At 39.4% G+C, this 15,254-nt stretch overlaps 1 protein-coding gene across 4 annotated transcripts in view; it reads right to left on the bottom strand.

Moving 5' to 3' along the window:
• The window catches only part of MTUS2 (microtubule associated scaffold protein 2), a 679,146-nt gene that overhangs the window by 484,122 nt on the left and 179,770 nt on the right, over positions 1-15,254 (bottom strand). The window contains exon 3 of one of the 4 annotated variants that reach the window (XM_074387900.1): positions 3,104-3,220. The exons of the other annotated variants lie outside the window; for them this stretch is intronic. The gene's annotated coding sequence lies outside the window, so the exon portion shown is untranslated. The remainder of the gene's footprint in view (positions 1-3,103; positions 3,221-15,254) is intronic. 4 annotated transcript variants of the gene reach the window in all.

Below are 15,254 nucleotides of genomic sequence, written 5' to 3' on the forward strand. Positions count from 1 at the left end.
CTCTCAGTCCCCATATCCAGTTCACAGACAGAGATTTGATAAAAATAGGTCATATATTCCCATGGCATCAGGCACAAAGAGGGGAAGGGTACATCATAAAACCTAAGCCCCTCCTCTCTATCCCTTCCCCAACCACCTAATTGTCCTCTGCAGAGATAACTCACACATCCTTCCAGAGTTAGTCTATGCGTATTTATTTTGTACAATCATGATTAGCATAGCACACAGATTATTTAGTATCTTATTCCTCCCACTCACTTCCAATGTTTCAAATTCATCCATGCCATTTACATAAAGTTGCCTTATGCTTAACAGCTGATCCTGCACCCTAGCATATATGTATATAGATAACATAGTTTAGTCATTCCCTTACCAATAGCCCATTTAGATATTGCCAATCTCTGTTACAAAAATCATCCTGCTTCTTTCAACTTCTAAATGTTTCTCATATCCACTCTCTCTTGTCTCCTCCTACTGTATTTCCAACTGGCTTTATTCTGGAGCTCATGACCCCTCCCTGGACTATCACAACAGCCACATAATTGATCTCCCTTGATTCTTATCTTCCGTCCCATTCATCCTCCCAAATGCACTGCAAGCTACTGAATTATATTCCAGTCCACACCTGTCCCAAGCTTAAAATGAAACAGCCACTACTACTTACTTGATGAAAGCCAGGCTCCTTAGCACATTACACATGCCTCCTACGATGTTCCACCCATTGCCATCACAGTAATTTAGTAATATCAAACTGTTTGCAGTTCTTGTACATGAGCTTCAGCTCATGCTGTGCCTTCTTCCTGGAACACCCTCCCATCTTATTTCATCTATTTTTTTTTTTAAACAGGGTCTCATTCTGTCACCTAAGCTGGATGGAGTGTACTGGTGCAATCATGGTTCACTGCTGCCTCGACCTCCCAAGCTCAATCAATCCTGCCACCTCAGCTTGCTGAGTAGCTGGGACTACAAATGTATACCACTGCACCTGCCTATTTTTTCTATTTTCGCTTCCAAGACAGCTCTGCCACCACCTCCCCCAGGAAGCGGTGTCTACCCCTCAGAATGGACAATGAGCTTCCCTTGCTGCCTGTGCCCACCTCAGTCTTCCCTTGCCTGTCACAGTGGAATTTCTCGTCTCCTCCACTGTTAGCTCCACGAGGAAAGGAAACCTGTCCTCCTCACCTTTATAACAGAACTATACTAGAGGTCATAAACGTTCACTGAAATGAACTGGCATGGAAAGCAAAAAAGAAGCTGAGTTTCAAAAAGGCAAAGATAATCAGCATGTTACTGTGCCTCAGGTTCCTCATCACAAAAATTAGGGTTAATGATATTGTCCTTGTGGTTTGTGGCACAGATTAAACGAGATAAAATGCGTCAAACATTTGCAACAGTGTCTGGCAAACGGAATGCACTCAACAGATGTTATCATCATGTCCAGAAGGAGAGTAAGGATTGAGAAAAGACGTTAGGTTGATTGACCACGCTGTCAAGGTGGTCTTCTGATGGGTTTCCCTGCAGTGCTGAAGGCAGGGAGGGGGCTGCAGAGAAGGGCAACACTGCCACAGGTGAGATTGGAGACTCCCAGTGAGGAAACTGCCTGAATAAGCCACTGCGGAGTGTCAGAGTAGGGAACAGGGAAACTCTAACAGGACTTCAGGGCAGGGCAAAGACCCCATTGACCAGGCTGTGTTTCTGTGGCCTCAGACAAGGTGGAAGCAAGTTGGGAAACTGTGAGAACTAAGGACAGCTCCGAAGTCATTTTTAAAATCAAGATACTTAAAATAAGACTTTGATGGCTACGGATGGAAAGGATCATGATCCAATTCCTACCCACTCCACACTAACATTTTCAATAACATCCTGCTGCCATGGATCCGATCGGACTGCCTACTGGGTTAAGTGCGGAAGAGTGCTAATTGTTCTAGAATTTCTTCAGCACTGCAATTTCCTGGGCTTGATCAAATGCCCATATGGAACTTCGTTTTCTTCTTTTATAATTGAAGGATTATCACTGGGTCCTCACATTTCCCCTAGGGAAGCAAAGACTCCAGATGGACCAACCCTCGTTATATGATTTCCAAGAGCTATGCATATTTTCTTTGTATACACAGCTTTGCCATTTATTATTCATTCTACCGACTATCTAATCTATTAATGTGCTGAGCTTTCTTTATAAATCATGAATTAGCTATGTGGCATTTTGGAGAACAGTAAGATTGTCAGGGTTTGACTTGTGGAAGAGCCTTGCACAGCAGAAATTTCCTCTATTAGCCCCGAGAAAAAAATACAAAACTGGTAAACAGCGAGTATGTTTTTTAACTCTAAGATTTTCAATTCTAAAGAACAGAAGCTGTATGTTTTCATTGTTCATTTATTCATTGATTGGACAAACATTTATTATGAACCTGTTATATAACAAGCCCTGTGTTAGGTGCTGAGGAGCAAAGACAAATGAATATTATTCAAAATTTCACGGCTCCTTCAACATTCATTTACACACCCAGGAGGAAAAAAGCAAAATGACAAATTAGGTCACAAGGAATCAACACTGGTGTTCATGATTTCTAAAACCTTAGCCATTTCATAGTTCTGTTCCCTTAACACAGAAATTTCAAATCAGTGGCTCACAGTCTAAATTCAGATACAGTTTGGCCCAAACTGACCTTTTTAAAAAGTGGCTCAGTATTTTAAAAAACAAATCAAGATACTTCACAAGATTAAATTAATTTTTAAAACGATTTCCACTTTCTCTTGGAAAACACATAAAAATATCTAGCAACGCTGGATTCTAATTTCCACAAAACAAAACTCCCCTAGAGAAGAGTTGCAGCTGCCCCCACAGAGCCCAACATGGAAACTTACCATAAGAAACTACTCACTGTCCAGTTAGCTCTCTGTAACTGCACAAGCATCAAAGGCAGAAAATAAAAGACAGACTAAGAGGGCAGTAGAGCAAAAAAACTTGGAGGGGGAGGTGGGGACAAGGAGGGGAGGGGAGGGAGAGGGAGGGGGAGGGGGTATACATTTCTGAAGGAGTCAAGAACTGTTCCATGCATTAAATGTGCAAACATGTTACACCCAGCATGCTTTACTCACTTACATAAAAACACAGGCTGCTGAAGTCACCTCCATTTTCACCCTCTTCCCTAAGTGCAACACATCACATACCCGACAGCAGAGACCACCATCAATTTTAGTCTTTTGCTAAGGCTGAGGTCTGTAACAGCAGATATCAAAATATTAGTTATTTCTCGCCTGCCTTCTTCCTATCAACCTAGAAAGATCACAGCCTTTCCTTTCCACGTGCTTTATTTTTCTTGTGACTATCCAATACTGCGCTAAAATTAAACAGTGTAAACCTTCAAATAAATGGATTTCTAACACTTTGAACTGACTTGTTTTCAGCCTCACCAGCAATAGGGAAAAAGCAAAGTAAAATTACAATTAGAAACCTTTGTCCCAAAAACCTAGTGCTAAAATGTGGTGAAACAGGAAGGAGCCCTGCAAATAAGATGCAGTCACTTTCAAAAGCAACTTGGTGGCTGGGCGCGATGGCTCACGCCTATACTTTGGGAGGCTGAAGCAGGTGGATCACAAGGTCAGGCATTCGAGACCAGCATGACCAACATAGTGAAACCCTGTCTCTACTAAAAATCCAAAAAATTAGCTCAGTGTGGTGCAGGGCACTTGTAATCCCAGCTACTCAGGGGGCTGAGGGAGGAGAATCGCTTGAACCTGGGAGGCGGAGGTTGCGGTGAACCAAGATCACACCACTGTACTCCAGCCTGGGTGACAGTACAAGACTCCGTCTCAAAAAAAAAAAAAGCAATTTGGCAACATTCAGTAAAGCTGAAGATGCATATATCCTATGATCCAGCAGTAGGTCTTAGGTGCGTGCCCTAGTGTGGCAGCTTCTGGCTTTTCACTATGACTCTCAGTATGAAATATATTTTATATCACAAGCCAGTGCACTTGCATATATACACATCTAATGGAAAAAAGTTTAACTAAACAAAACTTACCCTTATAATGTGCAGTAACAAGAGTTTTCAAAACGCTAGTCTAGAGGATACCTCTCGTGTGTCCATGGAGTTACCTATCAGAAGTGTTGCTGCATTATCTTGCTAAGAGTGAAAATTTTTAAATAATTTCACTGTCCACCGACAGGAAAAATTCAATTTTACAACCACTTCCTATTCATATCATAGAGCAGGTTAATACATCTAGAGCAATTAATAAATAAAACCTATTTTAATCTAAAAAAATAATGCTAGGGATTCTTTTCTAAAAAAACAAGCTACGTTCAAAGCGTATGTACACTTTAAACATACAAAGTAGAACTATATATATATTTTTTGATATATGCATATATAATAAAAGGATAAAATCATGCAAGGAATGTTCACATCTGCTTGGCATAGCAGTTTTCTTGGGGAGGGGCATAGGGAAAGGATTAAGATACGGACTGAACTATCTGTGTCTGAAATATTTCTCCTAAGTCTGTAGCCACTGCAAAAAAAGAAATCAGCATCTCTTAAATATGGAGGTACATAAAGGTGAATTATCTTCTGTTTTTATGTTTAAATAATTCACAAAACAAAAAATTTAAGTAAATTTTAAAGAATTTACCTTTTCAAGCTACACTTTCTCCCAGAAGACAGGAACTGAGCTTTGAAGAACAGGGAGTCATTCTCTAACACCCTACAGCTCTTAGAACTTGGGGCTGCAACATTAGTGTTTAGGTTTTACAGTACCTTGGGCCAGAGAGTAAAACTAATCTAAGTGGCTGTGCTTTCAGTATTATTTACAATTTGATCCTTTGAGAAACTATGACTGCTTTGGGTTTCTGAACATTAAAAGGTCCTAGGCCCAAATGAATACTGTTCATTCTGAAGCTTTGGTGGTTGAAAATGCTGCCCGGTGCTGAGCAGGCATGATTTTAGCTGACTCCTCACAGGGCCACCTGCTAAAACAGTGCAGAAGGACATTGTGGGGACCAATTATTTCGTAGATTAATAATGCTGACTATTTTCTGCAGTCAAGTGTCCCGGAAGAATTGGAGGGTCACTGATCAGAGGAGCCATTCATTATTGTACCTGTGACTGCTGTGATCTCAAGGGCTACATCTTCCCCCACCCAGGGTGTGGACCCTGCTGCCTTCCTCACCTTCCAAATGCAGCTTTATTTGTGCAGATTGAAGATGCTGAGAAGTATTCAAAATTGTTTTCATCTAGGCAAATATTTCTTTCTCCTCAATAGTTGCTCTGCGTGTAGAGTTTTAACACCCCCAGACTCAATACCATCTACATCTTGTGAAATTTGAAAGTTCTCATTAATACTAAAGCCATAAATCATATGCTTGTTTTCACCCTTGGCTATTAGCACTTGAAATCAGTGTTACCATGAATTGTCCAGCATGGCTGTTTGCATGCAGCACAAATTTCATCCATTACTTTATTTACGAGGCAAGTTTTGGGATGGCAAAAAGAACACGATAAATGAGACACAATCATCTCACAATTTGTGTCCCATTTTGGCCACATGAAAGCTTTCTGACCTTGGGTAAGTGCCACCACCATTTTGAAATTCAGTTTTTCATATATATATATATGAAAAACTGAATTTATAAAATATATATAAAATATATATATTTTATATATATATTTTATAAATATATAAATATATAAATTTTTAAATATATATAAAATATATGTATTTCATATATATATTTCGTGTATATATATATATACACGAAATATATATATGAAATACATATATATATGAAATATATATACGAAATATATGAAATGCATATATATATGAAATCTATATATATATATTATTGCACTTTAGGTTCTGGGCTACATGTGCAGATCATGCAGGATTGTTGCATAGGTACGTATGCGGCAATGCGGTTTGCTGCCTCCATCCCCCCATCACCTACATTTGGCATTTCTCCCCATGTTATCCCTCCTCAACTTCCCTACCTCTGCTGTCCCTCCCCTATTCTCCCCAAACAGACCCCAGTATGTGATGCTCCCCTCCCTGTGTCCATGTTTTCTCATTTTTCAACACCCAACTATGAATGAAACACGCAGTATTTGGTTTTTTGTTCTTGTGTCAGTTTGCTGAGAATGATGGTTTCCAGATTCATCCATGTCCCTACAAAGGACATGAACTCATCTTTTTTATGGCTGCATAATATTTCATGGTGTAAATGTGCCACATTATCCTTGTCCAGTCTATCATTGATGGGCATCTGGGTTGGTTCCAGGTCTTTGCTATTGTAAACAGTGCCACAATGAACATACATGTGCATGTGTCTTTATAAGAGAACCATTTATAATCCTTTGGATATATACCCAGTAATGGGACTGCTGGGTCAAATGGAATTTCTATTTCTAGGTCCTGGAAGAATCGCCACACTGTCTTTCACAATGGTTGAACAATTTACACTCCCACCAACAGTGTAAAAGTGCTCCTATTTCTGCACATCCTCTCCAGCATCTGTTGTCTCCAGATTTTTTAATGATCGCCATTCTAACTGGCATGAGATGGTATCTCAATGTGGTTTTGATTTGCATTTCTCTAACGGCCAGTGACAATAAGCATTTTTTTTGAAAGACATATATGAAGCCAACAAACTCAGTTTCTTTGTCTACACTTTCTTACATGTTTATATGAGAAGTAAATGAGCTCAAGTGTGTGGGAAGCCTGTATAAAATAAAAAGCATTATGAAAATGTAAGGCAGTGCTGTTACTGGTGGTAACAGCAATGAATGGAATGCCTGCACCCCATTATATAATGCAAATAAAAGCCATAAATGAAATTGCTATTTCCATATTTGTTCACTGTGGCCCATTCCATTTTTATATAGCTCTTATTGTTAAAGTCCTAATGGGGCTAATATTTCTCTCACCTATTAACTTGAATTCATTACAATTTCTTTTTCAGCTTGAGAAAACACGTACTCAGATTATTTCTCAAAATGAGAATGTGAGGATTCCTTTAGACATATCCCAGATACTTAGTTCACCAGACCATGGAGTTCCACATCAAAATCATGCCATTTGTTTTCCTTGTGAAACAGCTCATTTTGCTGTGTTTCAGTGGCCCCCACCCATATATCTGGCTTCAAGTCTCCAATATCAAGGGAACAACACTACTAGTAATGAGTCGGGCTACTATGATGTTTTTTTTGAATATTCTAAATGAAGATATTTTAAATTTTTTTTCAAGTGACCAAAATGAAGAAGTTTTCCCATAGTATTTTGAAAAATCCCAAATCCAACACCAAGCTCTACTTTCTGGCACTACTTTTCCGTGTGTGTTCCAGGGACAAAGAGTATACAATACTGATTTGTGAGTAATGTTTAGATTAAAACACAGGTGTTTTAATACATAAATATCGAGTTCTGCTTTTATTCCCACATGCATTAGTCGCTCTTGCAAATCACGAATCCACAAGATAAAATGCCACGTGAATGCCTCTGTCACACTGGATCCTGCCCTGAGCATGAGCACAGTGGGCCCCGAACCCTCAGCGCCTTCTCTCCTCCAGTCACTGACAATGTGCAGGCCCTGGGGAAACACATTTCTAAAGCTCTTGCCCCATGGCCCTGATATGAAAGGAACACTGTGCAGGGCTGCAGGCTGTACTGCTGCCACTCTGGAGGGGGATGGAGGGGAATATGGCATCTGAGGGCGGGGAAAAAGCTTTTCAAATCCTTCTTCTCAGAGAGCACAAATGTAAGCATTTCTTGCATAAAAGGTATTATTTCATAGTAACATCAAGCCTTCATTTTCTTGCTTTACTTCCTGTTCTAATCCATGGTTCCAGACAGAAGGAGGAAACCTTCCCCCCCGCCCCCCCCCACAAATCGCCATAGAATATTTTGGGCTTTACAGGCCACACAGTCCCTGTTGTAATTAAACTGGTGTTGCAGTGTGATGAGAGACAAGGATGAATGAGTGATGGTAGTTGTGTTCCTGTGAGATTTTCTTCACAAATACAGGTGACAGGACAGACGTGGTCTATGGGCCATAGGTTGCCAACCCCCAGTCTAGAGATGCTCACGTTATTTACAAGTTTCAGTGGCATCTGAGGACCATTTTACAACATTAACAATTTATATTATTCTATATTTGTATATATAAAGATCTAGACAAAGCATGCATGAAGCCTAATGGTATTATTGGGATTATTTTAAGAATCATTTTCACAGAAATGAAACTAAATTCTCTAACTGTTAAACTTCTAGTGTTCTACATAATTGTAAGATGGCTATAGTTAATATAGGCCAGGTGTGGTGGCTCACGCCTGTAATCCCAGCACTTCAGGAGGCTGAGGCCGGTGGATCACAAGGTCAGGAGTTAGACACCAGCCTGGCCAACATGGTGAAATCCTATCTCTACTAAAAATACAAAAATTAGCTGTGCGTGGAGGTAGATGTCTGTAATGAGCCAAAACTGCCGCATTGCACTCCTACCTGGACGACAGAGTGGACTGTCTCAAAAGTGATAATAGTAATATGTTGCATGGTTTCGGCTGGGCACAGTGGCTCATGCCTGTAATGCTAGCACTTTGGGAGGCTGAGGCAGACGAATCATGAGGTCAGGAGTTTAAGCCAGCCTGGCAACACGGTGAAACCCTGTCTCTACTAAAATTACAAAAATTAGTTAGGCACGGTTGCAGTTGCCTATAATCCCAGCTACTCGGGAGGCTGAGGCAGGAGAGTTGCTTGAACCCAGGAGGCGGAGGTTGCAGTGAGCCAAGACTGCCACAGCACTCCAAAAAGAGAAAACTGGGCAAAAAGAGAAAACTTCACCTTAATAATAATAATAATAATAATAATAATAATAATAATAATAAATTACATTGTTTCAAATAACTAGAATGAAGACACTGAACGTTTCCAACACAAAAATGATAAATGTTTGAGATGATGGATATGCCAATTACCCTGATCTGATCACTATACACTGTATATGTTGAGATACTACTTTATATCCCACAAACACATATAATTATTATTGGTCAATTAAAAAAATAGTTTACAACAAGCTTGGACAACATAGTGTGACCCTGTCTCTACAAAAAAATACAAAAAATACCCAGGCATGGTAGCTTGCACCTGTGGTCCCACCTATTTGGGAGGCCAAGCTAGAAGGATCACCTGAGCCCAGAAGTGTGCCATGATCATGCCACTGCACTCTAGCCTGAGCAACAGAGCAAGATCCCAACTCTAAACAAAATTTAATAAACTTATACCAAAAAATTGCATCTGTATAAAAATAACTTTACTTAAAATTTTGATATCATCAGTTGAAATCTGTATTTTGCCTTTTAATTTTACTGTATAATACTTTAATATTTTTGAAGGAAAAAAATTTTAATTATTTTAAATTTCAAATTTACTTTTATTTAAATTTTTGGTGAAAATATATTTACATTTGGCATACTTTGAATAAAATTTCACTACTTTTTAATCCTTCACATGATAATAAGAATGTTTTAGAAATAGATATGAAAGTAGAATTCAGAAAAGAGAAAGTTTACAAAGTTAAAAATCTTCAAATAAGCAATTTGCTTGAAAATGTTCATATTAAAACTAAAAGTGAGCAGGCTCTATAGGGCACAAATCATATAAAATTCCTAAATAGGACAGGAAAAATTATGCAATGAAGACAATCACTGAGCAAAGCACTAAAAATGAACAAGAATCTCATCCAGTCTGAGTACGGAAATGTTAAGATGAAATCCCAGGAACTTTAGATTCCTTATTAAATCAATATTTAATTACAAAACTGGCCCATTTTTCTGCATATAACAATGCAAAATAAATTCAATCACTTGACATTTTCTGACATTCACTCACAAAAATCATAACTACACTTTTTAAAAATTTTGCCATTGCAATGACATATTTTCAAGGTAGGGAAATAGAACACATTTTATTTAACTTTGTTAATTCAATTTATACCTTTAAATACTTAAGCATGATATGTGGGCCTTTATTTTGTACTGTGCCCCAGCCTCACAGCATAAAATATATTTTGATTCACCTAAACAACTTAAAAAATTCAAACATTAAAAATTAATTTTTGAAAACTGACTTTTATGGAAAAAATGAGATGCAATGTTACCTCAAAAAATCAGAATCACACTTCAGATACTTTCTATACAGTTACGCAGCAAAAGGCAAACTGGAGTGACTTGAAGGTATTATAGTCTAATATTAGCAGATATATCTTTAAATGGTGACATCATGAAGAATTTTTATCTACTTTCCCATGTTTCAATTGTGCAAACAATAGATCATTTTATAAAGAATTAGAAAAATAATTGCTACTGAAATAATAACAGAGTGAGGTATAGTTCTGTCTATGTCTCCAACATTTTCACATTCATACATGTTTTTATATGATAACATACAGGAACTATAACCATATACTCCCTATGAAACAAACTGCTCTCTCCACATATACAGACCCATGGCTCCCAGAACATACACTAGGCTACTTTTTCCAGGGATGATGAGTTTTTGCACAAATCATGCCATCTGGGTGGCAAGGGCGTGTGTGTACGAGGTGGCTGACTTGAGAAGGGGGAAATGAGAAGGGGTCCCAGAGCTCTAAATCAAGATCCTGCCTCCACTGACACCAGGTCTAATGCCATGACCCAACCAGACAGTACTTTTGGTCAGTAACTTTCAGCATGGCCTCCAACAACTTAATAGAGGCTTCTTTATGACAGTGATGATGACAGGAACAACACACATGCTTTAGTCCCTCCAGCACGTCCTCTGTTGGGTAAATCAAGAGTCTCTTAAATAGACCCGAGCTTTTTTATTTCTTCTTACTGGTAAAACTACAGGGATATAAGTGGGGTAGAAGACACACTGTTAGTCCAATATGCAGTCAATTGGCATTACACTTTGTTAATTTTAACCTTCCTAGAAAGTTCCTGATGAGTAGATCATTTCAGAAATACCTCTCCTCTCTGCAATGTAAATAGGAAAACGGTGCACATGGGATATTAATATAGTGGTCAGGCTCAGGGTATGCTACATGTTCAAAGCAAAAGTAGTTAAATTTAGTTTGTATAATACTCATCTTCAACAATGCTATCGACCATTCCATCACGACTCTTCCCCCTGCTGAAATTAAGGAGGTAAGAACTTATTTGAAAGAACTTGTTCACATATTGCAAGTATAGTTTCATAAGATAGTGAATGATGTCTAGCGTATGAAATTGCTATTGCACTACTATTACTGCCAGATCATGGTAACAATTTCCTCTGAGGAAGACTGTACAAATTTCCTCTGAGGAAGATTATTCCTCAAATAAAGAAACATTGTACAATTTGTAAACTTCCTTAATATTTCAAATTGGGTATTATTTCCATGGGATACAGGCCCAGGTTTGCAATGCTAAACCTTCCAAGTTTGAGAAATGTTCAAAAAATAATATTTTTTTTTTCTTTTTGAAACAGGGTCTTACTTTTTGTTTCCCAGGCTCAAGTACCATCACAGCTCACTGCAGCATCAACCTCCTGGGCTCAAGCCATCCTCCTGCCTCAGCCTCCTAAGTAGCTGGGACTGCAGGCATGTGCCACTATGCCCAGCTAATTGTTTTTTCATTTTTTTGTAGAGAAAGTTCTCACTGTGTTGCCTGGGTTGGTCTTGTACTCCTGGGCTCAAGCCATCCTTCCACCTCAGCCTTGCCAACGTGTTTGGATTACAGGTATAAGCCACCACATCTAGCCAATAGCCAATTCTTGAATTAGACATAAACATGAATAGAAAATTATTTAAGAACTAAAGCAAAGTCTAAGTACTTCCAAAGCAAACAATGTGCAAATAAACTGAATATCTTTAAACAAGTCTCTAAAATAAAAGGCTGTGATAATTAGAATCCATTATTGCAAGCAGCTATAGAATTTAGTGGCAATTAATCATTCTTTTTGCAATGTTGGTGCTAATGCAAAAGGTGGGGGAGGTCGTATCTTTAATTTGCTAAGTATTGTTTGGAGGGTATCATAAAATAACCCCATGATTAAAGGCTCTAGCTTTTCATTATTACTTTACTTCACTATTATTATTTGGTTAACAATGGTAGGGAAAACATAAAAGTTTCATTTTTACCAGATAGTCCAGAAATCTCTTTGTAAAGATGCCACTTGGAGCATTGTTTGGTTAGCCAGTGTGATGGTTAATTTTTATATTCAGCTTGGCTATGCCATGGTGCCCAGTTGTTTAGACAAATCCATCTAGATGTTGCTGTAAAGGTATTTTTTAGATGTGACTAACATTCAAATTATTAATAGAGTTTGAGAAAAGCTGATTATGCTCCATAACATGGGTGAGCCACATCCAATCAGTTAACTGCCTTCAGAGAAAAAGACTGAGGTCCTCAGAGGAAGGAGGAATTCTGCCTAACTTGGGACTTGAGTTGCAGTATCAGCCCTTCCCTAGTCCCTAGCCTGCTCACCTACCCTGCAGGTTTCGAACTTGCCAGTTCCTACAGTTGATGAGCCAATTCCTTAAAGTAAATCAATCTCTCTCTCTCTCTCTGTCTCTCTCTCTCTCTAACACACACACACACACACACACACACATGCTATGCATATATATACATGTATAACACATACATTCTACTTGTTCCATGATTCTTTCTCTGAAGAGCTCTAATACAACCAATCACTCAGGCACACATTTCTGAATTGTTAACATTCAATACAAAGAGGCTTCCAGGTAGTTCTCTCTCATAACCAGTGTTACAACCCATTACATACTTCAGACAGGAATCACTGCACAACTAAGACCGGTAGACCAGAATGAGAAATGCCAGAAAGCCCCCTTTAGAATCCAAACACTAAGATTCAAGATCTAGGCCCACTGATTATAAATGGTAGAACCTGAACAAGTGACTTAGAGGCCACTTGTTTCCATGCAGTTTCTCTATGCGTTGAATGAGGCACCTGCTACCGCTCCTGCCTACCTCAGGAGGCTCTAAATACAATGAGGCTATTGAAAGAACTTTGTAAATGATAAAGAAATGTGCCACTGGCAGGAAGAGCTAGAAGACAGTAGATGACAAATCACAACTGCCCGTGTGAACTTCATTATGACAACACGGGTTAAAACAAGAGACTCTTCCCACTATGTTACCAAAATGGAAAGTGACACACATATGCCATAGGGTGATTGCAATTACTGTGCTGCTCATCAGCTAAAGGGAGCAATCGCACACAAACTGCGTGTTTCTAAAATGGGAGCCCCATCAAAACAAGGAGCATATGGGACTCTCAGATATACATGCACAGCAGGAGACCCAGCCAAGATGAGCGGGGTTGAGCTCAGGAATACAGACATGCTGCTCAGCAATGTGCAACCGAGAAGGGCCAGCCTCCACCACAAGGTATGGGACTTTGGGCATTAGGGTTCTTCTAACCCAAGACCCATGCATAAAAAACACAGAAAAGCTTCCTGTACATGATGAAAGGTCAGACAGACTGAAACACTGACCCAGTTCACTTGAGGTCCCCAAAGCAATGCCCGAAAAGCAGCAACAGATTTGTTCATCCCCAATGTCACTTGTAACTCTGCAGACACACCTGCAATCACCATCCTTCATAATCAGAGTACCTCTCAAGTGCCAAGCAGTATTTAGGTACAGTGGCTGTGCCAGTGAACAAGACAACACTGGCCGGTTTGAGGAATAGAAAGAGGCACTGCTGCTGGTGGTGGTGTGAAAGATTTGGGATTTTATTCTAAGCAGTACAAGGATTGACATAATTCAATTTACATTTTCAAATTTCTCTTAACCGCAGAATAAAGACCAGATTAGAGGATCAGGTAGAAGCAACAGTGACTTGGACTAGAGTAAGAGCAGTCAGGAAAGAGAGTGAGGATGTTCTGAAAGAAGAGGTCATAGGACTTGCTAACAATCTTAGCAGCAAGTCAGTAGTATCGCAATTTATTAGAATGCAGATGACGAGGGAGGAACAGATTAGGTAGGAAAGAATTGGGAAAACTATTTTGGCATGCTAATTTTGAGACCTCTATTAGATATCCAAGTGCAGGTATCAATTAATCAATTAGCTAAATAAGTTTAATGCTCAGTGGGATGGTTAGGGCTACAGGTTAGAATTTTGGAAACAGCACTTTCATAGCAAGGGCCTGGGGAAGCCTTATGGGGAAAGTGGGAACGAATGATGAAGAGTCCACAGCTGAGCTGCAGGACACTCTAAGATTCAAAGGCCAGGCTGCGGGGAGCCTGGGAAGCAGTGGCAAGCGATGGGAAAGAGCGCTTTCAAGGAGGAGGGAGAGCGCCATTGTGCCAAGATCCTGAAAGGATAAGATGACTACTGACGTGACCACTGCAGTTGCCAAGTGCAAGTTCTGGTAAAGTTGGCAAGAGCAGTCCCATGGGGTGATGGGATGAAAGCCTGACTGGAATGGAAGGAAGAGAAGGTAAGAACGGGTCCACAGGCAACTCTTTCCTGTGGACAAGAAGTGGAGCCAAGGAAGAAGTGGCGGAGCCAAGGAAGGGGTTTGGGTTTTGTTTTTTAAGAAAGGATATATTCACACACACACACACACAAATACATATACACAGACATACACACTAAATATAGGCATGCATGTGCATATACACACATGTTTATGCTGTGTTTAAACAGACTGTTTCTTTGCCTTCACAGAAAGGAACTGCGTATCTGGTATGAAAGGGATATTTACTTTTGATTATAAAATTTTTGCATTATTTACACATATACAGATACTCTATTTCTATTAAAAGACTGAGTTTTGAAATATAAATTTTCACACAAAAGAAAGGAATGCTCAATTACAGTATGTTTATGAGTTACTTGGAACTGATAGAGTGGAAAGGGGGACACTGATGGTGCAGGAGCAAGGACCCATTGGAATTCTCACGGCATCTGTCCTGCAAGCTTGGCCCACCAATCCCAAAAGTGACACTGATCAAGGCTGGTCTGATTGTATGACACAGAGACCCAGCGACCACAAAGCTCTGGAATTTCTGACGCTGCTCTAAATCCAGCACCTCTGAGACACCCAAAGCAAGTCCTCTGTAACCTTCCCAAATCTTGGTTTACTAAGCCCACATGATAATAATGAATCTAATACTGAGGCATAAGAAACGAAAAAATGCCAGCAAAAAAATCTTTTTTTTTTTTTTTCAGGAGTTTCAGGAGCTAGGACAGCCAAAGGCATACACCAG

The sequence above is a fragment of the Saimiri boliviensis genome, chromosome 16 (genome assembly GCF_048565385.1).
Source record: "Saimiri boliviensis isolate mSaiBol1 chromosome 16, mSaiBol1.pri, whole genome shotgun sequence".
Taxonomy (NCBI): Eukaryota; Metazoa; Chordata; class Mammalia; order Primates; family Cebidae; genus Saimiri; species Saimiri boliviensis.